Here is a 26,783-nt window from a genome sequence, read left to right as displayed (position 1 = left end):
GTGTGTGTGTGTGGGTGTGTGTGTGTGTGTGTGGTTTTGTGTGTGTGTGGTTGTGTGTGTGTGTGGTGTGTGGTGTGTGTGGTGTGTGGTGTGTGTGGTGTGTGTGTGTGTGTGTGTGTGTGTGTGTGTGTGTGTGTGTGGTGTGTGTGTGTGTGTGTGTGTGTGTGTGTGTGTGTGTGTGTGTGTGTGTGTGTGTGTGTGTGTGTGTGTGTGTGTGTGTGTGTGTGTGTGTGTGTGTGTGTGTGTGTGTGTGTGTGTGTTTGTCTATATGTGGACAGCAGAGGTTCATGATGCTAGGTACCTTCCTTAATCTTTCTATACCTTACCACTTCTGTACAACTTATATTTTGAGATGAGGATTTTAGAGAACCTCAGGATGTGATGCAGGACGGGTGTTGTAGAGTCATGGAGTTAGCTAGATTGGGTGTCCAGAAGCTCCAGGAATCCTTCTGTCTCTACCTGCCAGGGCTGAATTTACACCCACGCACCATGGAACCTGGCTTTTATGTGAGTGTTGGGGATTGGATCTCAGGTCTTCATGCTTTGTGTATCAATTCCTTTACTAACAGTCACCTCTCCATCCCTACATCTTTCTCATTTTAAAGGAAAAGTACAGGTCGCAGACAATTTCCGTTTCCTGTTCATTTGTCAAGAATTTAGTCATGATGTCGCTCATGTGAGCAAGAAGACTGGAAAAATGACCTTTTAGCTGCCTAGCAATGTCTCTAACAAAAGCTCTGGGTTCTACTTACTGCACAAGAATATGAGGATGAATTTGGGGGAAGAGTCAGATAGGTATAGCAGTCATAAAGCAGGTCTAAGATAGAATCACTTAACAGGAAGGAAGAGAATTGTGATACTCGTCTCTAGGAGTGAAGAAGGGTCAGTCATAAAGGCCATGAGAGAGCAAACGCTCCTCTACATGCGGGAATGTCTCTACGAGAAAGGCAAGTGTCTGAAGGAGACTGTGGTGGTGTATCAGACGTGAAACCCTCTATCCCGGTTAAACCTTAAATACCATTTATGCTGAGGCTGAGCAAAGTATATTAAAGCCTTTGAATAGAACCTGAGAACCTCCCTGGAGATGTTTGAGTGCCTTGAAGGATCTTGGGAGCTTGATTGGGAAACACTGGATTAAAAGCATTGAAAAGGGCAAACTACTCGCTCTTCTGCCAGAGACAGAAAATTATAGTGGCTAAGGCTAGGACTAGAGACAAGCTCCTAGCTTTGAATCTTAATTCTCTCCTTTACCTGAGGCATGGGTTGGGGAAAATAATTTATTTTAATTTCAGTTTATACTCATTTGCAAACTTGGACAGTAGCACTCTGCTTCTATTTAGGAAGTGAATGGATATTGTCTGACATACAGTTTATGCTGGTAAAGCAGTTTAAAATCTAGAATAGTTTCTGCATTCACACAGTCAATAATTCAAAATATTATAAAAAGTCTAACTGTTTATTCCCTGTGTCCCTTTTCTGTTTTACTTGCTGGGAATAAAAAAAAAAAAAAGCCCTCCAGTGGCCTCATTTAATTAGACATACAAAAAGGACCCTGGCGACCCTAGTTTAGCATGGATTCAGTTAGGTTCTAAGTCAACGTTGTTCCTTGTTCTTAGATTCTAACTTACAGAAGGGTAGGGATTCTTCACGAAAACATGGGTGGTCCTGAATTAGAGTCCAGGGGTTATCTCTTCGTGTGAATTCAGCCATAAACTTTCAAAAGTGCTACTTCTTCACACATCACAGGGATAATGGTATCTTAGAGGAGTTTAGTGAGACCCAAATGAAATGATGGACCCTGGATGCTGCATATGACCTTAGCCAAAAGGCCGAGAAGCGATACTGGATGCTGACTTTGGTGTTCAACACATGGTAAATGCCCAGTGAGTTACAACCATGGCTATGACATAGATTGAAGACATCGTGATGCAGGATAGATGTTGAACTGTCATACCAGATAACTCAGCCTTCTGAATGCAATCTACCATATAGGAGTTGTGGGAATCCATCTATCAAGATAGATCGGCACACTTGTGGAGGTAAGAGGAGAAAGTAAGGGAACAATGTCTGGTAAACAGGAGGTGAATTCTCCGCTGTGACTCCCCTTACAGACTGTATACCTTCAGCCTCAACTCAACGCTAGTCAAAATGTGTCTATAAATTTCCTTTTCCTTTCTTTTATTCCTTCTTTCTTAGCTCAGGCTTCATGGTTTCTGTGTAGCCATGGTTGACCTGGCCCTCCTGAATGTGCTTCTATCTCTCAACTGCTGGGGTGAGAGGCATGTGCCACCACTCCCAGTACGGATATCGGTTTCCTGGGAACAGTCTTGTCATGTGCAAAGATCAAGACTGAAATTTGGCCACTTCGCTAAGGGGGAAACAGTGATTTCCATGAACGATTCTGTGAAAACTCGGTGCAGAGATGGCAGAATGAAATAGCATGTGAAAGTAATGTTTCAACTCATTTCTTGGAATTTCTGGGCAAAGAGTCTCCTAAATAACAGCACATGTTAACACGACCATAATCAATTATTTCAGAAAACAGAAAGGGTCCTCTGAGACCTATTTATCCAAAGCATACTGAGCACTGCTAGGAAATTCTCAGAACTAGGCGGATCAGCTCTGGAAATGGTTTAGCTTTCTGACACGGATGTCCATAGGTCTCGGTGCTGTATAATCTGCATCTTCTTCAGTTAACATAGAATGGTCCGCCCATGGTGGCTATGAGATTCGAGATGCTGTAGGATGAGTGATTTATAGCTAGCTAGGTGTTCTGTCTCTGCCAAGGGACCTTTATGGATCTATATATCCAGAAACATATATCCTGATGAAGAAGGGTTAATGGTAAGCTGTGTCCATGACCTGGTGAATGGCACACATGGCCCAAAGGAGGGCATTGATGTTTTCAAGTTTGCTTTGTTCCAGCAATTTCTGGATGTTTAAGTATTTAAATCTGGGGAAAGTTTTAATCCTCTCATATCAAGCTTCAACTAAATATTGTAATTTAAAGTAAAAAGACCCTTTTGATCACCTCACAGAAATTTGTTCTAAATAATGTAAAGGTTTTGTTTCTTTGTTTGTTTTTTGCTACACCATATCTTTGAGTTATTTTTTGACAAAACTAAGTTGAAGCAAGCCTTTTGTTACTTTACGTTTAAAGAGACAACTTCTAAAGCACTGTATATTTTTATGTAGAAACGGATGCTAATGTGATCTGTCCAGTGCACATGAACTTACAATGACTTTTGAAAAAAAAATAAAAGGAAACAAAACAAACCTAAAAAACCAAACAAAACAAAAATCAAAAAACAAACAATAATAAAATCCCAAGGAAATAAAACAGAATGTTGAACTATTTTTGGATTTCTTGCACAACACTCTGGGCAATGATAGTATATAATACACTTTAAAACTGGAACAGTTCGAGTAAACCATTGTGAACCACCAATGAGAGAAAAAGGCAACAATTTCTACAAAAGGACCATTTCATTTGGGGCCCAAATTATAGTTCTTCAGGGGTATAAGAAGTTCACCAGATGGGAGGCTGCCTGAATTTTATATATATATATATATATATATATATATATATATATATATATATATATATCTTTGTCTTCTGAAAGAAAGAGGCATTTGTTTCCTGACATGTTATCAAGAAAATTGTTCATTTTTTATTCTTCGTCTGTCACTCAAAGTTGTCACTACACTTAGTGGCTATTTATTTATTCTGCACATCATTCCTACCTCTAATAGTGCTGTCAGCCTGTCTGGTATTTCATGTGCCAGCAACACATTTCTTTATACTTCAAATACAACTTCTGGAGAGTAACCTCCTCCTCCTGTTCCACACTCCAGCCCAGTCACTGGGAGAAGTTCTCAACTGCTCACCGTCTTTCTCTGTTTCTGTTACTATTCAAAATGGAAACTAGTGATATTTCCTTGAGCAGCTCAGTCTGATTTTCAATTATTTCTTCAGTTCAAGTGTTCAGGCTTGTTGATACTGTCCTGCACTTTCTTTGGGAGGAATGGCACACATTCAGATTTGAGTAGGGCAAAGGAAATGCCTAAGTTGACCTGGAACTCTACTGTCATAAATGTTTCAATAGACCGAGCTCAATAGGAACTATTAAGAAACTCCTAAAGCAGCTCTCATCACACTTTTATTTCCATATTGACCTAAGTGCTAACCAGGCCCACAGCAGAGGCTTAAACAACCAAGTGGGAAGCCCATCTAATGCATGATTAGTTCACACTATTTTCCCCCAAAGCAAACAAACAACAAACAAACCCCCCAAAAAAACAAAAAACTCCCTGTGATAGTTTGTATATGCTCAGCCCAGGGAGGGCTCTATTAGAAGGTGTGGCCCTGTTGGTGTAGGTGTGCCACTGTGGGTGTGGGCTATAAGATCCTAGCTGCCTGGAAGTCAGTATTCTGCTAGCAGCCTTCAGATAAAGATATAGAACTCTCAGCTCTGCCTGTACCATGCCTGCCTGGATGCTGCCATGTTCCCCCCTTGATGATAATGGACTGAACCTCTGAACCTGTAAGCCCCAATTAAATGTTACTTTGGTCATGGTGTCTATTCACAGCAGTAAAATCCTAAGACACTCCCAAACTACAAAAACCATCTCCCCAAATCCAAAACAAACAACAAAACAAGCCTTAAAATACACACACACACACACACACACACACACACACACACACACACACTCACACTCACACACACACACAAACTGGGTAAGTAGCAGAATAGAGTCTTTGGATGCTTCTTATACTGGCAATATGATGCATAATTACAAATGCATTTTAAGCTTCTCTAGCCTAGCGATCCCCTCGATGTTGGAGTGAAAATGGAAGTCATTACATACAATAGAGCTGTTCGTTAAGATTGTTCCGCAAAGATCTTCATTAGGATTCCTAATTTAAGTGTTTAAAGCAACAACCCATTTACCAAGAAAATATTAATTGATACCTGAGGAAAAGAAAGATTTTTAACAGAGTTACCTGAAACAATCACGGCAGTACTCTAAAATGTTCTTACCTAAATGAACTTTAAAAGGGGGTGGCGGGAAATGCCAAATGGCTTTAGAAGTTGCTCTTCCAAGAGAAACTTTTATTGTTGGATTTCTTCTTTTCGGGGGACAAATGCTTCATGCTCTATGTCTATTGTAATTACTTTCTAGCTTATGATTACTGAATCTAGTCACGAAACAGTCAAAAAGGTCCAGAGAGGCTAAAAATCTATCCACAGAAGGAAAGAAAATACCTCCTGAGGAATTTAATTCTCTTCACATAACCGATGGCTGCGTCATATGAGATACCAGAGAGATAGCCTATAATTGGATGAGGAGACAGGGTCCAGTCCTGACTTGCCCAGTAGAACGTCTCCTGGCCACATTGTGCTTCAGTTTTTCACATACAAAACCAGTTACACCAGATACTCTCTACCTTCCTTTCCAATTCAAATATTTTATTTAACAATTTAGCAATTGATTTACATTGCACACAAGTATGGGGGAAGGTTAGAAATACAGTTTCACAGTTTAGGTTGATACTTTTTGATACAGAGAAGAAATAAGTTGCAGTGACTAACACCGTGAGAATGCGAATGTTCTTGATCTTAGAAATGAGGTCTATACTCCGCATTAGACGTTGGACTAAAACACTCAGCAAGGTGAGTATCTTGAGCTTGGGATAGCTGTTCCTTCTGAACTAGTTTTTCAACCTTGGCAATGCTGACATGTGGGGATGAATATTTCTGTTGTACAGAGTGCTGTCCTATCTATGTCAGTACACATGCTAGTTTCTCTTATTTATCTACGAGATGCCAGTTCCATCCCTTCACCTTATATTGAGGCAACTAAAAATATCTTCCCATTCATAGTGCCTCAATGAGCATCACTCTCTAAGATAAACTAGTCTCTAGCCTCCTGTACTACTCTCTTCTGAAGGTACTAGAGTTTTGATACTCGGACCTGTTTGAACAGATACCTAAAGAACAGAGGCGGTGTAAATAGTCCTATGAGCAGTAACACATTAATGGTATTAGCTATTATTATGTTTTAATAAAGTTGGAATATATGCTTCTTAAGTGAGGCATCACACAATCTAAGCTTCCTGAATTTGGTGTCGATGAAGTGAACTCCTGTATCATAGAAAAGATGCGGTCTTTATCCCCAGGGACTTTGTTTTCTGGCAGGGGAGACATCCCATCCCTGAATTTAAAATGAGTATCTGACCATTTAGAAAGTGAGGGAGTGCTGAAGAGTGAAGACTAGAGGGCGAAGGACTGGTAAGAAATGGGGGAGAATTTCTTACGGTGGGAGGCACCACAAGGCAGAGGCAGGAGGCTTGCTGTGGGCGAGCGATAGCAGATGCAGTGAGGATGAAAAGCAAGGGATGAAACCCAGGAAGATGGGCGGTGGGCGGTGGGCGGTGGGCGGTGGGCGGGGGGCGGGGGGCGGTGGGGGGTGGGCGGTGGGCGGTGGGCGCAGACTACTAGCCCAGCAGGAGGAATGGGTTCTGCAGATCTGGTGAACAGCATGGTGACTACGGTTACTAACAATGTATGCTTGAAACTTGCTAAGTGAACGGAATTTAGATATTCTCACCACATCCCCACACACGCATGCGTGTGCACATGACCCATTCCTACGATAGGAGCTTTGAAGGATATTGAATGAAGACTCGAAATACCATCTTACCTCCCAAGGTGACAACCAAAGCGGGGGCTTACTTTTCCTTTTCCATTACCCACAAAAACGTGACTAGTACCAACATGTCGAATTCGTCCCACCTTATACATAGCCATACCAGAGTTAACTAGATTCCTCATGGGTTAGCTCTCGTGTTAAATGCTGCCTGTATTGCTGCAGAAGGTGGATAAATCCACCTTCTAAATCCACCTTAGTTTTGTTTCTACCGCAGACAGCAAGTCCAGAGATATTTGACATAAGAAGCCACACAGAATTCTGGCTAGCACATGGATATTAGATTTGGATGAATTTTCAGTTGAGTCCAATGCCAGAGGGTACTATCTGTAGGGTCGCTCTTAGTCCTTCACCTGTAAAAATGGAAATAAAGTCAGTTTTGATGGAGTCAGAGATATAGCAGATATTTTAGGAATAATTAATTATATTTTATATTAAAAATTCATAACAGAACATCAGTTTATTTCTTATCTTATTTTCAGTAGGAATGGGTATTGAACTCAGGGTCTCATACATACTAGGCAAGGATTCTACCACTGAACTAGACCCAAAGTCACATTTGTCTTTAGTTGATATTTCAAGACAAGATCTAAGTTGCCCTGGGTAGCTTGAATTCTCTCTGTAGGGCAGGCAGTCCTTGAAAGTTTAATTCTCCTGCCTCAACTTCCTGGGTATCTGGGGTTATAGATCTTCACTACCTGACTGGAATATCTTCTATCTTAATAAGGACTCTATCATTGTAGTTGTGTTGTTATTCATGCTACAATATAAATAATTCTCCTTGGTGCCTTTAAATATATACTCTAATCCTTGTATGGTTGCCTTGTGCACATAAATATATACTGTAAGTGAATAGAAAGGGAAAATCTATTACTGAAAAGGTAGAAGAGGAGAGTGTCAGTTGTGTGCAGTGGATAGAAAGGGCTCAAATTTGCTTTTGTTATAAACAAAATGCCAGGTGAAGAAGAGCACATGCCAAATTTCCCGGAAGGATGAGGGGCTCAAAGTAAGGCTAGCCTGATCGCTGAGCTGTGACCCATGGCCCCATGAAAACAATCCTTCCTGGAAAAGCAAACAGGTTTTGGAAGAAATCTACTGTGCTTTTGGTCCTTAGAGTATCAGCTTTTCTGTTTGCTTTCCTGTATCTCCTTATTCCCTATCAAGGGTAACCGGAAGGGGGATCACAAACAGTTAAAACACATCCTATCCTTCCAACCTGGGAAAAGGCTAGAAAGAGATCTGCCGTAATCCAAAGGGAGAGTTGATGTCGAAGCCTTGTTCTAGGGTTGCTCTTTCCCAGAGGTTTCTCTGCAGAAAGAAGCGAACTGCATAGACGAGGTAGCTATCCAGGAAGTCCTTTCAAATAGAAACTAAGAAAAAGGAACATAGATTAAGCAAAGCTCTTCAGCTAAAAGAGCTCTAACCTCTGGGAAGTCCGGAGAAGGGAAGGCAGGGCTCATGAAAGAGAAGAGACTTAATCCTTAGGCCATGGAAGTTCCTGGGTTTTAGGAGACTGGATGGATGCTAGTTTACCAAACCCAATGGAATCCCCTCAGCCCCTTGACTCTATTCCCATACGTAGTCTGCAGATCTTGATTGATCAGGGAAGCAAAGAATGCTCTCCTGTCAAAGGCAGGCCTAATGGCAGTTTTAAAATAGTCTCTTGTCCTTCAAACTCTATAATGGCCCTTGGTTTTCCTTCCTGTTAGCACCTTTCTGTTCTGAACTATGCCTTAGCTTGACCTATTTTTTTCCCCCTAGATTCTGTGACTTTCTTCATTTCCTTCTATCTGCTGGCTTCTGTTCTGTCTCCAGGCCAGCAGTCCAGTGTGTTCCTATAATCCGTTTTCATCATCCGTTTGGGTTGTTCTCTGAGCCTTGTATTATACTACAGTGTTGGTCAAGGCTCGATGGAACAACGGAAGAAGGTCTATGAGATGTAAGAAGGAATGGTCCAGTGTTTTACAACTACAACAGCCAGGGATGAATTAATCCTTTCAAATGTTCTCACACTATTTTCATTTTGTTGAGTCGATCGACCAACAGTTGTGCACCCTTCCTACTGTGTGTGAAGTGTCTCTTCATGGAGGTACTGGGACAGGGCACCATTGCAAAGGTCAGAATGGAATAGAATTGTATGATTTTGCCTGGTGTGACATTAAAGATCTCAGTCTAGGAAGTGGTTTGCATAGCACAAAAGGAACACAGAAGAGCAAACGAAGGTGTGTAGCAGAAGAACAATGTGCTCAGAGGGTAGGACGGACATCTGAAGTTATCAAACAGAGCCGCCAAGTCTTCTAGGGAAATCCTGCTACACAGTGATGAAGGTGGTTTCCCTCACACCAGTGTCTACCCACTTAGAAATGTGCAGTATCTGTGGTTTGAAGTAGAAGAAAATTTCCCCCCCAGTCCTTCTCACCTCTGTTGACCATTCTTGTACTCTGTGGATCATGTTAGCATCCTGGAGTTCAATCTTGCACGGGATGGGTTCCTTATAGGCTTTCTTATCCAGATGCTACTTTGAAATTTGATGTTCATGAAATATGGCACCGTATTAGAACAATAGACACTTTCCAGGGACCATTCAAGCCTCAGCTTTGCCACAGTTTTGGAAAGGGCACAGCCTTTGCACTGTTTAATTCCCATCTCTGTCTCGACTTTAAGTAAATACTCTCTAGCTTCCTTAAGGTTATTTGCTTAGAAATACGGTTGCATTATTATATCATATAATAACTCATTAAAGATGACATAAATCCATGTTAGCATTCTATTTTAAGCTGTTCTCCTCCATCTTTTTTTCTCCTCGATGTCCATTATATAAAGATTATAAAAGTACATTGGCCCAAATGTTATTTCTAAGTAAAATGCATTATTCTTATCAACTGCAGTTCTGCTGAAGGTGAAAAATCGAGATCGGCTTAAAGGAAAAAAATCATATGCGATTAAACTCAGCGTCTGACATGCATAACTGGCAACTGTTAAAAGTAATGTTTTAAAATAATGCCTGGTAATGCAGGAAGTGGTTGCTACGAAACATAAATGAAAAAAGCAAAGTGCAGTCCTACGAGGATGGTGTGGTTTTAAGAAGTTAAAAACATTGGAAGGAAACTACTGAATGCTAAGAGTTTCTACCTGAGACAAGGCTACGGCTGCTTTAAGATATTTTTTCTTTTCATGTGTCTGTGCTTTGCAAGCTTTTTATTTTAAAGTGTATATAATCACAAGGAAACGTAAATTGTGCTTGTTTCTGATCTTCTGATATCTTTTCAAGCATCTAAGTTTGGAAACTCACTTGAAACCTCCTCTTCTTGATTTGCTTTGGTTCCTATATTTTTCTTTGTTTTCAGGAAGTGCAGAGTCTCAGGGAGCTTGGGCTGGACTTCAACTAAGTAATATCAAATTAATGTAGAAACTCATGAACATTCTACCTCACCCTCATAAGTGTAATATTGCAGGTATGATGCTACCATGCCCGGCTGGATTATGTAATTCTGCTTTCTTATCATTTGTATCTCCGGCTTTGTGTGTTTGTTTAAAAAAATCAAACTAAACAGGACATTGCATAAAGCCTATATGCGATAAACAGAAATATTATTGCTTTTTTAAATGCTTCATGTCTAAAGAAGAACAGAACACCATGAGCTATTAGAAGAAAATCAAAGTCAAGAGCACCGTTGGGCGAGAATGAAGAGCTGTGGCAGGCTTTGTTATAGGCGCCTTCCTGTAACCCCATTGGCTGTATAACTCAAAAGATGAACAAATGGATATTCAGTGCAGCCATGTGACTCTATCGGGACAAACAGAGTCCATGCTGCCCCAGAAGGGTCTGTCTTCTCCTTCTTGTGTTTGATTTGATTGTAAGTAAATCTATGTGCTGACATGTGCACACCAGTATAATCACACAATTAAAAATTTGTTAAGGTGTGCATGAAGGAAAGTGTGTGTGTGTGTGCTCACACATTTTCCCGATTTTTGCAAATCTCTTTGACTTGTGTGTACTGCATGTAAGTTCCCTGTCGTTGGTGCAAGACTGCATTAATTCCCTTTTAACTTCCCTCAGTTGTGGAAAGTTCCTACACTTTTCAGTTCTCAGTGCCTTCCATTCAGACTCTCAGTAAGTGCTTTTACCTACCTGCTACATCTTAATAGTTTATACAACTCCCAGAACACTACTATTTTGGATCCAGCAAGGGTTCAGTACATTTCATTATGCTGGTATTATATGTGGATAGATAAAGGCTAACGAGACAACAAAGATTTCTAGACAATTAAAAGAACAAGTGTGGGAGCCATGGCTGTGATCTCATGTGCGTCTTTATAAAATCAGGGAAATGAAATTGGCCTGTTTTGCAGTTGGCTTTTGGACAAGAATGTTATAAGATGCACACATTATTAATGCTGCTTAGATAACTACTTTTATGTATATTACTTCCTAGCAGAAGAAGCTTAAGTAGTGACAGTTTTCTTAGGAGTTAAAGTATAGTAGTATTAATTGGGTTTCAAATACATTGCTGAAACAAAGACACTTTGATAAGGCCAACAAGAAAAACCTTCCTGTGTAGATTGACAGTGACAATCACATGATATATAAAGTATTTGATAAGACCAATAAGGCATGGCTTTGTAGCTCAGGCTTGCCTTGAACTCAGTGTAGCCTGGGCTGATTCTCAACTCATGTTTTTCCTGCTTCAACTTCTTGAGTACTTGATTTACATCAGTGGATTGGTAGACCTAGTATCTTAGGGTTTTTATTGCAGTGATCAAACACCATGACCAAAAAGCAAGTTGGGAGGAAAGGGTTTATTTGACTTACACTTCCAGATCATATTCCATCATTAGAGAAAGTCAGGACATGAATGTAAGATGATGTCAACACGCAGGTGTGGGCAGGTACAAGATGGAACGAGGCCTGTCATTGGGCGAGAAGGAAGGATGGGAGGGAGAAAAGTTTGAGGGAAGAGGAGGAGAGTGGAACAGAAAGGAGGGGAGGAGACTGGGAGAGCCGGGGGGAGAGAGAGAACATGGAGGATGACATTAAGATTCCATGCTGTACCTTTACAAGTTGTTATGAATGTTCTTAAGGGATGTGTACAGGGCTCTGTATGTTTAGGTGGGCAATTCTATCTTATCAATTGGATCAGAGGTTATTGTGTTGTGTGTTCTTTCATGTGCAGATTTAACTGGGATATTGAGCCGCCCTGGAATTAGGATGTGCATTTCTACCACGGTAGCAGCCTGCCTTGGGAACTGGATGGGTAGAGAGATTGTTACCAGGCTCAGAGAGAGGCCTTCAGCAGTGTGATATGGGATGGAGCAAAGCGGGCGAGAGGCTTTGCTGACTGAGATTAAGATATCTATCAGATATCTTGGGGCACTGTGGTGCCAGACCATAAGTGGCGTAAAAGACAGCATTTTATTTTTTATATAATTATACAACAACACGTGAACTCAAGAGGATGTAGAACCTGGAAGCAGGAGCTGATGCAGAGGCCACGGAGAAGTGCTGCTAACTGGTTTGGCTTCACATGGATTACTCAGCCAGCTTTCTTATAAAACCCAGGTCTACCAGCCCAGGGAATGGCAACACTCACAAGGGACCGGGCCCTCCCCGATTAATCACTGATTGAGAAAATGCCTCACAGCTGGAGCTCATGGAAACATTTCCTCATCTGAGGCGCCTTCCTCTCTGATGACTCTAACTTGTGTCAAGCTGACACACAGAATCAGCCCGTACGCCTAGCCTACCCATTTGAAAACCATGTTTTAGTTAGTAAAACATTATCTGCATTTTAAAATGAGTTGGCTTATGCATCAACTGATAAGGTATCTACTCATTTCCTTGGAGTTCTGCCAATGACAACCTGGAATACAAGAAGGAAAGACTTTTGGGTTTTTTCCCTTCAATGATCCAGTAACTTATGTACAACAAAGACAGACAATACTAAATGATGGTGGATTAAGAAGATGCTCTTGGAGTACAGAGGCAATCGGTCTAAAGACATCACGAATTCTACCAAGGATTCACGAAGTAAAACCCGTGTGAAATGGTGGCCAAGGTGATCGTCCTAGTGATTTTTTTTTTTTTTTTTTTTGGAAGGATTTGCATTGATCATGAAGCAGTCAGCCCAGATCCAGAGCAGTGCGGTGAGCAAAGCAACTCAGCTGTCAGTAGTAATTTCTGAATGTATTAAATAATTTACTCGCATTTCTCAAAAAAAATATATTAAGGGAACACACAGCTCTGAAAATTTTCCTCATGGGGTATGTTGGTGGGGGAGGGATGTGAAGGGAGGTTCATATTCACTGTAACATGGGTAACATTCTCCAGCATAAAGAAAAAGTATGATTAAAAACTTCCTCCAAACTCCATTTTTCTTTTTTTATGACCCACTGCCTCTATGGCCAGCCTCTTCCCTGAGCCCCTGTCTCCAGGCCCAGCTTGGCCTTTACATCCCCTGCCCACTGTCTCCTCCCCTGCATTGTAGTTGACTTAGCATACTTTACAGCTCACTCTGCTTCCTGCTGCCTGCGGGTGGTGGAGCATTGTTCTCTATTGGCTCTGATTGTTCTCCGTGTCAAAGCATTGTTTTCTTTTGACATCTCTTCTCAGGAGATGGAGGTGGAAATTGTTGTGCAAAACCGTAATCTGAGTATGCTAGAAAGACTCCAAAAGCGCTAGCTTTTGTGTTGCTCTAGAGGAGAAACTCTTCAGAAACCCTACCCGAGGCAAGTCTAGCTCAGGACCCCCCTCCCCACCCCCCCATGCTTCAGCTGTGTCTGAGCTTTGCGTGTGTGTGTGTGTGTGTGTGTGTGTGTGTGTGTGTGTGTGTGTGTGCACGCGCGAGTGTTGCTGTCTACTTCCTTGTAGCTCAGGAAATAGCCTTCAACTGTAGAAGCACAGGGTCGTCGTTACACACACATAGGATGCCATGTGAAGGACAGATTAAAGGCAAGAATATACCTTATATGTTTCCTCTCGTCTATCTACTTCAGTATTACCCAGGGTTCTGGGTTTGAGAACTTTTGCTTTTTTATTCCTGTTTGGTTTTATGGCCTCATTCAGAAAAAAGAAAGTGAGACCCTTTCATATTAATGCTCATGACCATGTACGTATGACAGGAAGCAATTAATGATCACCAAAATGTTACATTTCCTAAAATCCATCCAATGAATAAATAGGCGTGAATATCAGTCATTTTTTTAAATAGTTAAGGAGGCTTTGCTTCAGTGTTGGATGACAAAATATACATAAGGTTTGGGTAATGACATGGAGCACAGAAAATAATTTGATTGGTATTATAAAAGTCCCATCTATGTCCTCTTCCACCCAACTCATCTCCGAACCAGAAATGCTAATAAGCTGGAAATTGATGGGTGTGAGCCTCCAACAACTCTTGTTTCCTCACTCTTATGGCAAAGACTGATGGCTCAAACTCCAGCAGACGATTCATTCTAATTTTTTATTGAATGAAAATGAAATCTGCCTGAATCAGAGCACAGACCGATTGGAGAGCCGCAGTGTGTCCTGTTCTGTATAAACTACGTATCTGGTCTCGGCGTAATCATAGAGTGGCCAGGGATGAATCATCTGGGAGACCTATTTAAAGAAGGAAGAAAAGTCACAGGCTTAAGAATGACCCTAATCAGGTGCTGACAATTGTGTGTTGAAAGTTCTATGTAAAGCCCAACTTTCCAACCACAAAAAGGGCCGTGTTTTTGTTCAACATTTCGGAGTGTAGAAATTAGAGGAAAGCTGATCTAAGATGAAAGACCTAGAAATAGTTTTAGCTTTCATGGTTGACACAGAAAAAAAAAAAAAAAAGAAATCTATTGAACAGATTAAACAAATAAATGTCAAGTCGTGCGTTTAACTTGAATTCCCATGAGAATTTACAGTATTTGTAAGAAGACTCCAAAGTTTATTTTTGATATTAGATAGGCCAGGTCATAAGCCCCAACTGAGGAGCTCATCAGATTCTGCACAGGTAATGCTCTCGGCAGCTTTCTCGTGCATCCGCCTATGTTTTATTCCCTTGGGTATTTCTTACTTTTTTTTTTTTTTTGGTCATTGTGGTCGTTCAACAGCATAGGACTATCTTTTTTCTCGTGCGAGGCATTGTGTTAAGTGTGGGGATATAAGATATGTCACCCTCCCTTAAGTTTTTAAGGCAAGAAAACTAGACTTCAACTGTACACTGCCCCTAAGTGCTGAGACAAAAATAAACCCAGATGCTAATTGAGACTGAGAAATCTCTGAAGGCTTCCAGGAAGGCCTGGCTCGTGGGCTGAGCTTTTATAAAGTAATGTATTTACTGAGATGAAGGAGAGGCTTAGAATGTGGCTGGGAAGTGCGTACATTCTGCATCCAGGCTATCTGGGTTCTCTCAAGCCTTGGGTGTGTTCATGATTACCCATAAGCTTAGGCAAGTCACCCAACCTCTTGGTCTCTCAGTTTCCTCCAACGCTGCTGTCATTGACCCTTTCGAAGGCCGAGAGGACAAAAAAGGTGAGTCCCTATTTTGAAGGAATCTGAACAGTGTTTACGTCACGTAAAAGTGTTCTATAAGTGTGATGGGAAAGGAAAGGGAGACACGGTAAGTATTCTAGGTAGGAAACACAGCTAGTTCAGTGGTCCCGTGGGATGTGCACGACACCCTCGGAAAGTGATTCGGAACAGACGGGGCCGGCTTCATTGCTCGGGAGTGTTAAAGAGATAAGGCTGCAAAAGTTGACGGCTTGGGTAAGGAATGTGGTTATTATTCCAGATACCGTGAGGATCACAGACATATTTTAAACAAGAGAGAAGACTAGACTCCCATTTCAAACAGGGCAGGGCAATCTGTTAGTTCTGTGAAGACTGGAGGCAGAGGTGACTTTTTCCACCAATTACCTAGTAATGAGTTAAGAGGGGTACCACTGAAATGTCCTCATTCACAGACCCTTCCCAATGGCCTTTGACTCAGCAGATTTGTGTCAAATGCAACAATTATCTTTTAAATCAGAATCTCAGAGATTTTTTTTTTTTACTTTGAGAGGATGTTATGGTTCGATTATGAAATGTCTCCCACTGGGGCTCCTGTTTTGAATGATCAAATCCCTGGCTGGTGGCACTATTTCACTATTTGAGGGAGCTTGTGAGTCTCAAAAAGGTGAGACTTAGCCAGAAGCAGCAACTTATTAGAGGATTGAGTATCTCCTCTGTGGCCCCTTTCTTCATACTCTGCTTCCTGTCTAGCAGGCTATGAACAGGTTCTCTTCGATGGTCATCTCAATGATGTCACCTCACAACTGGCCCAGAAATACAGAACCTCATGACAATGGACAGAACCTCCTGAGACTGTGATGCAGAGAAATGATTTTCGTGTGAGGTTAGCGAGATCAAATTTTGGCATGTTAACATCGGAGTGTCACTGGGTAGAAGAGGTTCTTCCATAGTGCCTATGCGTGGCTATAGGTTGGGAAAAGGGATTTGGGCTGGAGAGACAAAACTGCAAGTCACACGTCTGTTAACAGTAGCTGAAGCTTTGCAAACTCCCTCTCACCAGTGAGGGTTATGCAGTCTTCATTTACTTGTCACTTTATTCATTCGCTCAATCATTCATTCAACAAAAAAATTTTTTATCAAGTATGCATCTGTGTATGGTGTACATGTATGTGAGCGTGTGTGTGTGTGTGTGTGTGTGTGTGTGTGCGCGCGAGTGTGTGGTCAGTGTCTGTGTACAGGTGTACATGCCCATGAACTTCCATAAATAGGTCAGAGAGGGATGTTGGGTATATTCCTCTATCACTTTCCACCTTATTCCTAGAAGTTCTAGCGAACGTGACACCATTTTGGCTAGACTGGCAGGTGAGCTCTTGGGAGCCGCACCTGTCTTTGTCCATTAATGGTGGGGTTACAGACTTTTTCATGCAAGCAGCGGGATTTGAACTCGTATCTGCATGCTTGTAGAATAAGTAGTCTTATCATGGATCCTCTTATTAGCCGCCAAATAAACTAAGTTTAAGTGCCCATTTGTACCAGGCAGGGTTGCACGCACTGTTTATATAATCGATACCATGAAGGAGTAAGAGAAAATAAAAAGCAGGAAGTCAAAACCAACAGTGAAGAGCACGCCAAGTGATGTCAAGACTCCCGGCAAAGGAAGGAAAGGGCGAGATAGATGTGTAAATGCAGAGATGGCTACAGAATTCTCTGCCCGCACGGATGCCCCTTTGCCGTTTTTTCACAGCCAGTCCTATCAAGAGGTGAGAGAGATGGTTTCTTAACTACCAACTAGACTTGGTCATGTGATTTCTAGTGTCCAATAGGGCACTAACAAAATACTGAAGTCTCTGTGTTTTATGCCTTACTCTTGCTGCTTTGGGGGACCCTGTGATTATAGTCAGGGAAGTAGACCCCTAGACAAACTTGCTGGCAATTCCTGACCGGTGGTCCTGTTCAGCCACAGGAAGCCAATGGCAACAAATAGTCATGCCAAACACCAGCCATTGATTCAGTTCCTGGCCAATCTACACACACTGTACTGCTGCGGACACCCAGCCACTCCTGGCAGATACATTGTCTGGCAAAGACCAGCTCAAAACAGTGGTGGGCAGGAAAGTGAACATTGTTTTAAGTTTCATTGTTCTGAGGATAATCTCTTACATCGCACAAATCGGCTGTTATAACAAGTTGCTGTTGGTTGAGTGCCATGAGTTTCCAGTGTCTCAATTCTCCTGGTGTTGTATCTGCTTTGTTTAACCCCCTCATCCAAATGCATTGTTCTAGGCAGACATAATAAATCCTAGTATTGGAGAATAGAGTGGACAGGTCATATAGAATTATTGATTCATGCCACAATGTAAATAATTAAAAGAAAGAAACGTGCTGAGCAAAAGAAGCCAGATGAGAGGAACGCAGTCCCCATTCTCTGCATTCCCCCTTATGTGCAATTCTAGAATGGCGCATGTCCTCATGTACAATGACAGAAAACCAATCTGCAGTTGCCTGGTGGTAGGGATGAAAGAGTGGCTACCAAGGGATGTTAAGAAAATCTTGGGGTGATAAAGAGTACATACATTGTCTTGATTGTGATGCTGACTCATGGGTCAATACTATGTACATATAAAAAGCCCCAGAACTGCTCATTTTAAAGAAGTACCATTTAATAGCAGGGTTGGTGGTGCATGTCTGCAATTTCAGTGTTCAATAGGATCAGGGTTTAAGGCAAACTTCAGATACACAATGAGTTAGATAGAAGCTATCTTCAGTTACCTGAGACTGTTCAAAACCAAAAAAGATGGCGGTGGCACAGATACCCATTGGTTAAGAGCACTGACTACTCTTTTAGAGGACCCAGGTTCAATTCCAAATACTCACATGGGGGCTCACAACCATCTCTAACTCCAGTTACAGGGAAGACAATGTCCTCTTCTGGCCTCCTTGGGTACCAGGCATGCATATGATACACAAACATAAATGTTGGCAAAACACCCACACATATAAAATAAATAATCATAAAATTTTTTTGCCATTTTGTTAAATTTTATTTTTCTTGGATATTTTATGTATTTACATTTCAAATGTTATCTCCTTTCCCCCCTCTCATACCCCTCTCTCCTCCCCCTGCTTCTATGAGGATGCTCCTACTCCTACCTACCCATTCCCACCTCAACTCCTTGGCATTACCCTACATTGGGGAAACAAGCCTTTCCAGGACCAATGGCTTCTCCTCCCTTTGATGTCCGACAAGGACATTCTCTGCTACATATGCAGCTGGAGCCATGGGTCCCTTCATGGTTGGTGATTTTTTTTTCTTTTTTTTTCGGAGCTGGGGACTGAACCCAGGGCCTTGCGCTTGCTAGGGAAGCACTCTACCACTGAGCTAAATCCCCAACCCCTTTGGTTGGGGATTTAGTCCCTGGGAGCAAGGGGGTCTGGTTGGTTGATATTGTTGTTCTTCCTATGGGATTGCAAAGCCCTTCAGCTCCTTCAGTCTTTTCTCCAACTCCTCTATTGTGATCCCTTTGCTCAGTCCAATGGTTAACTGCAACCATCCTTATCTGTATCAGTAGGGCTCTGGCAGAACCTCTCAGTAGACACCCATATCTGGCTCTGTCAAGAGGCACTTCTTGGCATCAGCAATAGAAACTAGGTTTGGTGGCTGTATGTGGAATGGATCCCCAGGTGGGCAGTCTCTGGATGACCTTTTTCTTCCATCCCTGAATCATAAACTTTTAACAAAAGCTGTGTAGTTTAATGTGCCTTAGTTATATCTTAATAAAGCTCTTAAGGAAAGAGTGAGCCTAATGAACAAAACTTTCCAATTGGCTTCTAATTCATGAATGAGATACAGAGTCAAAATAATATTCCCACAAAAATGTCCAATCCTCAAGTTTCCAGAGCTACATGTGACTCTGAGGAACTGTGCACCTGTATACTACCTTATGAGGCAAAGAAACTTTTAGATGTATTTAGAGGACTAGAGCTAGAGATCAGGAAGTTATCCAAGATTGATTGTGTAAGCTCAGTAATAACTATGAGTCCAGATAATGGAAGGGTCTTTACCAGTTAGGTTATGGAGAAGAGGTAGAAAAAGGTGGAGGAAGAGGAGGAGGAGAAGTAAGAGGAAGAGGAGGAGGAGGGGGGAGGGGGGAGAAAGTTGGGAAGGAGGAGAGTTTGATGCCAGAAATAGTGGCATCTCTGATCTACAACTGGGCCTCAGTTTCAGGAACATGACAATGAGAACTTTAATTTTTATTCTTACAAAGATTTAAATTCCACGAATAATTTAAGTGCCCACAAAACAGTTCCTTTCCTAGAATTTCTAAAAGGAATTATAGCTTGTAGTCACCTTCATGAGAAACATAGTGGCTAGCACCTTGACCTTGCCAGAAAACATGAGAGAGCACTAAATCGGTGATGTTTTATCCCACCGAGTAGCAGTTGATTAGAGCAGTTCGAGAAAAATTAACGTAGCACTTTTTTTTTTTACTGCAACCAGCTGAAGTTACCGACAAAGTAACTATTTGAATGGTCTGCATTTCCTAGCAGTTGGATCACAAATAATGAAGTCACTGTATTTTGCCCAAGGCATGTCCCTTAGGTATGGTAAGGACTGGTTATAACTCTTGGGACCTCCAATCTTAGTCATACATTGATGGCATTTTCTTCCAGAGGTAGAAATATCCACCATTAAATAGTTGTCCCATAAACTTCACAATACAGTTTGTGTTTTTTTTTTTTTTTTAATTTACGTTTTTAAACTTTATTGCTTGAGAATTTCATACATGGATACAATGTATTTTGTTCATATCTACTCCTCATCATTATCACACAATGTGTCTCTCCTTCAACTTCATGTCCTCTCAGGTTGAAATTCCAGTGTGAGTGAGGGACTCATGACCTTTTTTTTTTTGTTTGCTTGTTTAATGCAAAATTTTAAAGCCATCAAATTCCAAAGGAAAACATGGTGATTTGTAGGGGGTTTGGGAAGGGTGGTGGTGGCGCAAAATAACCCTTTAAAGTTTCAAAATCTTTAAACAGACTTCTCAGCTAAACTTCTAACTCAACTCTTTGCTTTTGAAGTTGCACCACCCTCAAACGTACTGCCTATCCCTTTGCGGAAAGGCCGTGATGGAGACTCACCGGAAGTGAGGATGGAGCAACTGTACAGTCGTAAAGCCCTTTTTATGACTGCTGCGGGGTAAGCTCAGTATCAGTTGCTAAGGATGATAATATTGTTGCTGCTAGTCAAGACAATTTCCGTTTGAGTGGTACTGCTTTCACCTAACTTCAAGGGATTAGCAGAAGAAAGCTTCCTTTGGGGTCTGGGAAATGGATCAGTTGCCCCCGTGTTTGCCTGATAGTTGCACGATCTGAGTTTGATTCCCGGGAACCAATGTAAAGAAACAGGGGATGGAGACCTGTGCATGTGATTACAGCGCGGGGCTTAGGAAGAAGGACAACAGGCTTACAGCCCAGCCAGCCTACCCTAATCATTGAGAAACCTTGTCTTAAAAACAACAACAACAACAACAACAACAACAACAATAACCAAACCAACACCCAAAATCCAACATAGACTGTTTCCTGAGGAACCACACCCTAGGTTGACCTGTGACGTCTACATACTACATACAACACACACACACACATGCACACACACACACACATGCACACACACACACACACACACACACACACACACACGCACATGAACATGCACACTCACAGTGATTTTACCTTTTAAGTGTTAATCCAGCTAAGACGATCTCGGTTACTTTCTGTGGTTGCCCAACCCCTCAGGCCCCACCCTCAATAGTTCCTGTTTCTATTGAGACAGAAGCAGGAAGAGAAAGTGACACCGAGATGCTGATCAAGTGGAATCCAGTCAGTTGCTTCTTTCTCCCCCATGAGAGTGGGTGTATGGAGTGACAGAGCACAGGCTATTCTTCTCTTTTTCCAATGACCTTGAGCTCCCTCCAGACTCGTCCCTTATCAGTGCATGGCAATGAGCTGGAAGATTCCTAAAGTTCTGTTGTCTCTCAAAACAAAACAGAACATTCCAACCAAATTTAAACCGAACCATTTACAACATTTACAATTCTATTATATATCGGTTTTCCTGCCTGGCATTTATTTGAGGAAAGGCTCTCTCGGATATGAGGGAGTTGGTTTTAGAAAATTAAATCAGACAAACTAAAATGATGATATGATTCAGAAGAAGAAAGAAGATACATTGTGTGATAGGAGAATTATTTTTGGAGCACTTATTTTCCTGACTTCCAGTGCACAGAGGAGAAAACATATGGACGGTATTGCTAATTTAGGGCTCTGCTTGCTTTAGGCCCTGGATGCAGGTTCTACGATACAGGCAGTTCTTTGGTCTCCATTTTTGAATGGAGTGCTGCAAGAGATGCCTGTCATGGGGAGCATCGTTCTGCAGTCAGACAACAGAGTTCACGTAGGTACTTGTCACTGTGGCTGCAAGCAGGCATTGCCTTCCTTCCCAGTGTGCACGCCGCCGTTAGGGCTGGATGAGCACAGGAGCGCTGTGTGGGCAGCCTGGAGAGTGGGTATTTCGATTTGAAAATTTTGTTAGTTGCCATAGTAATTGTCACAATTACGTGGCTTGTTCTGTCTTCATGGTAGTGAACGCATCTTAAAAGCACCCGGCAAGCAGTTTTAACCCCACCCTCTTTGCTTGTGAGTGTTCTCTCCCTCTCTCTCTCCCCTCCCCTCCCCTCCCTCCCCTCCTCCTCCCTCCCTCCTCCTCCCTCCCTCCCCTCCTCTCTCCTCCCCTTCTCCCCTCCCTTCTCTCCCTCTCCCTCCCCCCTCTCCCTCCCTCTCCTCTCCTCTCCCTCCCTCCCTCTCCCTCTCCCTCCCTCTCCCCTCTCCCCTCTCCCTCTCCCTCTCCCTCTCCCCTCTCCCTCAAATGCATGCTCATGGAGAAAAAAAACAACAATCCTGTGGGCTAGATTTTAAGTTCAAGGAAAGCAAATTAAAAAAAAAAAACTACCACTTGCATATCTCTAGGTAAATATGTCCATCTTCTAACCATGTACTAGGGAAATCAATAGAGAAATCAACAGGAAGTGATTGCTTTTTTTCAAAACAAGGAGCCCTTGCTCCTTTTGTAAAAAGAACAGGGAGCTTCTCGGCAGTGAATGCGTGGTGTCAGCTGAGGGCTACTCAGGCAAAGGGTGCGATGTTTGCTGCATCCTGAGGTCTCTCTGGGGCTGTGCAGTGTGCTGTTCAGCTATGGCTGACTGCTTCCTCCCTAGCTGCAGCTCGGGGAGACTTACAGGTGGCTTTGGGGATGTGCTTATTTGACTGAAATATTTACATATTGAAATTACATGAACTTGGATGTCTAGGGCTAAGTCATTACAGATATATATATATATATATATATATATATATATATATTCTGAGTATTAATTCTGAATTTAATATAGAAAAATACTACCTGGTGACAATGGCACACGCCTTTAATCCCAGCACTTGGGAGGCAGAGGCAAGCAGATCTCTGTGTGTTTGGGGCCAGCCTGGTCTACAGAGTGGATTCCAAGACAACCATGGCTACACAGAAAAACCCCGTTTTGAAACAAAACACGACAACAATAATAACGACAACACAAGCAAAAACAAGAAGAAGAAAAAAAGAAAGAAAGAAAGAAAGAAAGCAAGCCAGGAAGGATGCCTTCTTTGGGTTACTGTTTTTAACAGAGTGGGTAGGCATGGCTGTGGTATTGAACCATATCACAAGGAGATTAAAGTGCTACTATTAGTCGACAGATTCATGAAAGAAACAGAATGTAACGACTGTTTTATTTTTGGGGTCAGGATGGCTATAGATACTGGGTTAAGGGCAGTGGGAATTTATTGCTTCTTAACTGTTATCAACTAAATAGTCTGAAAAAACCCCCGAGATAAATGGCTGTTAAATGGTACTTACTCTATTTAACATATGAAGCTCATCAGTCTATCAATTAAAAGTGAGCATTATCAACACTAGGCTCCTTCTGGGACCACAGGCTTCATTGTCTTGGTTGCCTGTTTATTTCCGGTGTTGGTATTTCAAGTGAACTTTTTCTTTTAGACTTATATACTACTGCTTTTTAAAGCCAGATAAAGGGGTTTGATAGCAGAAATTAAAATGACAGTGAGCTATCACTGTGTATGTATGAGAAAAGCCAAAATCTAGACATCAACATCAGATACTACTCACGTTATAGCGTGTAAAGAATCATATTTCCTGCTAGTGGCGATGTGAAGTGGTATAACTTGTTTAGAAGATAGGTTGGCAGTGTTAAACATGCCTAAAACATGCCTGCATGTATGTTTAGATGTTAAGAAGTGTTATTTAGCTACTTGATATACTCAGAAAAGTGAAAATGTATACACACGTGCAGGGTTTTATTTCTGTGAAGAGACAGCACGACCAAGGGTCAACAAGGACAACATTTAACTGGGGATGGCTTACAGTTTCAGGGGTTCAGTCCATCCATTATCATTGTGGCAGGAAGCATGGCAGTGTCCAGGCAGACATGAGGCTGGAGGAGGAATTGAGAGTTCTATATCTTGATCTGAAAGCGGTAATAAGGAGGAGACTGTGTGACTGGGTATAGCTTGAGCATGGGAGATCAGAAAGCCTGTCCCCACAGTGACATATTACCTCCAACAAGGTCACACCGCCTAACAGTGGCACTCCCCATGGGCCAACCATTCAAACACGAGTCTATGGGGACTATACCTATTCAAACCAACACACACACACACACACACACACACACACACACACACACACACACTACATAAAACCCCAAACCCCAAAACCAATTAAACAAAACTCAACTTGGGCATGGGTGTTTATAGCAAATTTATTATTAATTGTTGGAAACTGCCAATAGAAATTTCTGGTGTTACATGATGTTTTTCTGGAAGCTGTCTTGTAAGAGGGCACGTGATGTTTTGCTGAAAAAAGGCACGAGAGAGAGAGAGAGAGAGAGAGAGAGAGAGAGAGAGAGAGAGAGAATGATGTTTAGAAAGAATATAAATGGATGCTGACAAACAGTGAGAGGATGCTTTTGCATTGCTACATCATGCAATGCTTTGCTGGTCTTTGCTAATTCTGGCTGCTTCTGCTGACTCGTGCTGATTCGGTGGAGCCTTGCTGTTTCTGCTGGATTGTACCACCACCAATGATTCCTGTTTGGTGTTTGCTATTGAACTGAACTAGTGGTATCCTGACAAAGAAGAGTAGACTCAACCCAAGGAACTACTTCTAAACAGGTCCACAATACCCTTTCTTTATTAACATTCTTTTCCCCCTACTTCTGGTCAGTGGTTTAGAAGGGAGGTTGAAGCATTTAAGTACCTTAAATAAAGTAGGTTTTGAAAAAAATGTAAGACTATACATCCAAAACGATTTCAGTAAGTAAATGGATAAACTGTGGTTAACTAGATAATGAATTGTACTAAAATGATAGGAGCTATCAAACCAGGAGATACAGGGAAAAAACTCAAATGAATGCTGCTAAGTAAAAGACACCAGTCTGAAGAGGCTGCATATTGTATGATTCCAGGTATATTAGACTCTACAGAAAGCAAAATTCTTGAGACACTAAGATTAGTGTTTGTCAGGGGTTAGCAAGGAAGAAAGAAATGAATAGATGGGTAGAGAAAAAACACTGAATATATTATACTGGTGACTATATACCTTTATATGCACATATAAATGCATATATGTATATATATTCCAAGAGTGAGCAGTAAGGTATGGTGTGGACTTTGAGGGACAATAATGTGTTGCACTAGGAGCATCAGTTGTAAAAGCGTCACTGCTCTGCAAGAGGGATGTCGGTCATAGAGGAGTCTAAGTGCAAGAGAGAATGGGGAGCAAATGGGAAACCCTTGCCCTTTGCTTTTAGTTGTCTTGAGAACCTAAAATTTCTCTGAAAAAAGAATTTAAAAAGTTTAATGATAACAATTTAATACACTCCTGGGAAATTATTTTCACTGAAGCCATTTTCAGGGAAAATGATGTTATTGTCCGGCCCTTCTATGCCATTTCCCCTCCTGCTGGGAAGCAGAGCATTGAGCAAATGTTAAATTTTTATTAAAAAGGAAACAATATACAGTGATATATAGTCCCAACTTCAGCTCTTAAGTTTTTATTAAATGCATGAATGCATTTAATTGAGAAAAGTAAAAAAAGACACCAACTAGTGATAGCGTTATTTTTTAAATCCCCTTTTTACTTAAATATTTTACATTTATTTTAAATAAGCAAGGCATTCTTATAATTTAAAATTCATAAAAGTGAGAAGTATCATTTACTTTAGAATCTCCCATTTTGGTCATTTATGGGTCTAGTACTTTGGGTAACAGCCAGTACAAAGTCTCAAATATCATTCTAGAATTTGTTCTTGCTTGTAAAAACAAATTATCTTTTGTCTTTTTATCTGAAAGATTTCAATATTATATATACTACTCCTTTGAATCCAACAAATGTTCTATACAGCTCAATTTTTAATCAGACCCTTTTCACTAGTATATCATTGGTACTATTCAACTTTACCGTACAAGAAAAATATTTAAATGCACTTTTGGTACCACTTGTAATTTTCCTTACTAAATTGAATAGCAGGTGCTGTGGACTAATGCATTTGATTTTCATTGAGAGTGTGCCGAAATTACTAAATAATTCCAGGGCAGTTACCATATTTAAGATGTGATTCTACCATTCCTAGAAAAGCCATGTTTTGTGGTCATGGATAGCAATGCTAAGTTTTATTTTTAATAGATGTCATTGTCCTTGACAAAAGCATTTTTGTTTCTGTTATATACTGATTTCTTGGTTGTCAGTTGTTTAGGGTACCAGGAAAGACTGATAATATGTGTCCATTGTGTTTTTGGGTTCTAAGGGCAATAGTTGGATGTCCATAGACAGTCTCTTTAGAGCTTTCAATACAATGAGATAGTTTTGAGTATTGTCCTACTTGGAGCCAGCAAGATTCTAAGAAGTTATGAGAAACCAAGGTGAACCAAACTGAAATGAAATGAAAGAAAACAAAATATATGCTTCCAGTTCTTCAGGAACCTGGATTTTTGGCAGTTGAATAAAACAAAACAAAACAAAACACCAACAATAACAACAAGCAACCGATGTTGAGTGATGTTAAATTTACTTGGTTGACAACGTCTGTTAGTTTCACTGTGTCTCTGTTTAGTTTCTGTTTCAGTGAACTGTCCATGGTAAGAGTGGGGTGTTGAAGCCTCCCACTATTATGATGTGAGGTGCAATGTGTGCTTTGAGATTTAGTAACGTTTCTTTTATGAATGTGGGTACTCTTGCATTTGGGGCATAGATGTTCAGAATTGAGACTTCCTCCAGATGGATTTTTCCTTTGGTGAATATGAAGTACCCTATGTACATCTCATTTGATAGCTTTTGGTTGAAAGTCTACTTTATGGGACATTAGAATGACAACTGCCACTTATTTCTTGGGACCGTTTGCTTGGAAAACTTTTTTCCAACCCTTTACTCTGAGGTAGTACCTGTCTTTGTCATTGAGGTGTGTTT

Source organism: Rattus rattus, chromosome 1 (genome assembly GCF_011064425.1).
Source record: "Rattus rattus isolate New Zealand chromosome 1, Rrattus_CSIRO_v1, whole genome shotgun sequence".
NCBI classification, from domain to species: domain Eukaryota; kingdom Metazoa; phylum Chordata; class Mammalia; order Rodentia; family Muridae; genus Rattus; species Rattus rattus.
The sequence above is the reverse complement of the archived record's forward strand: the minus strand, read 5'-3'. Positions refer to the sequence as shown.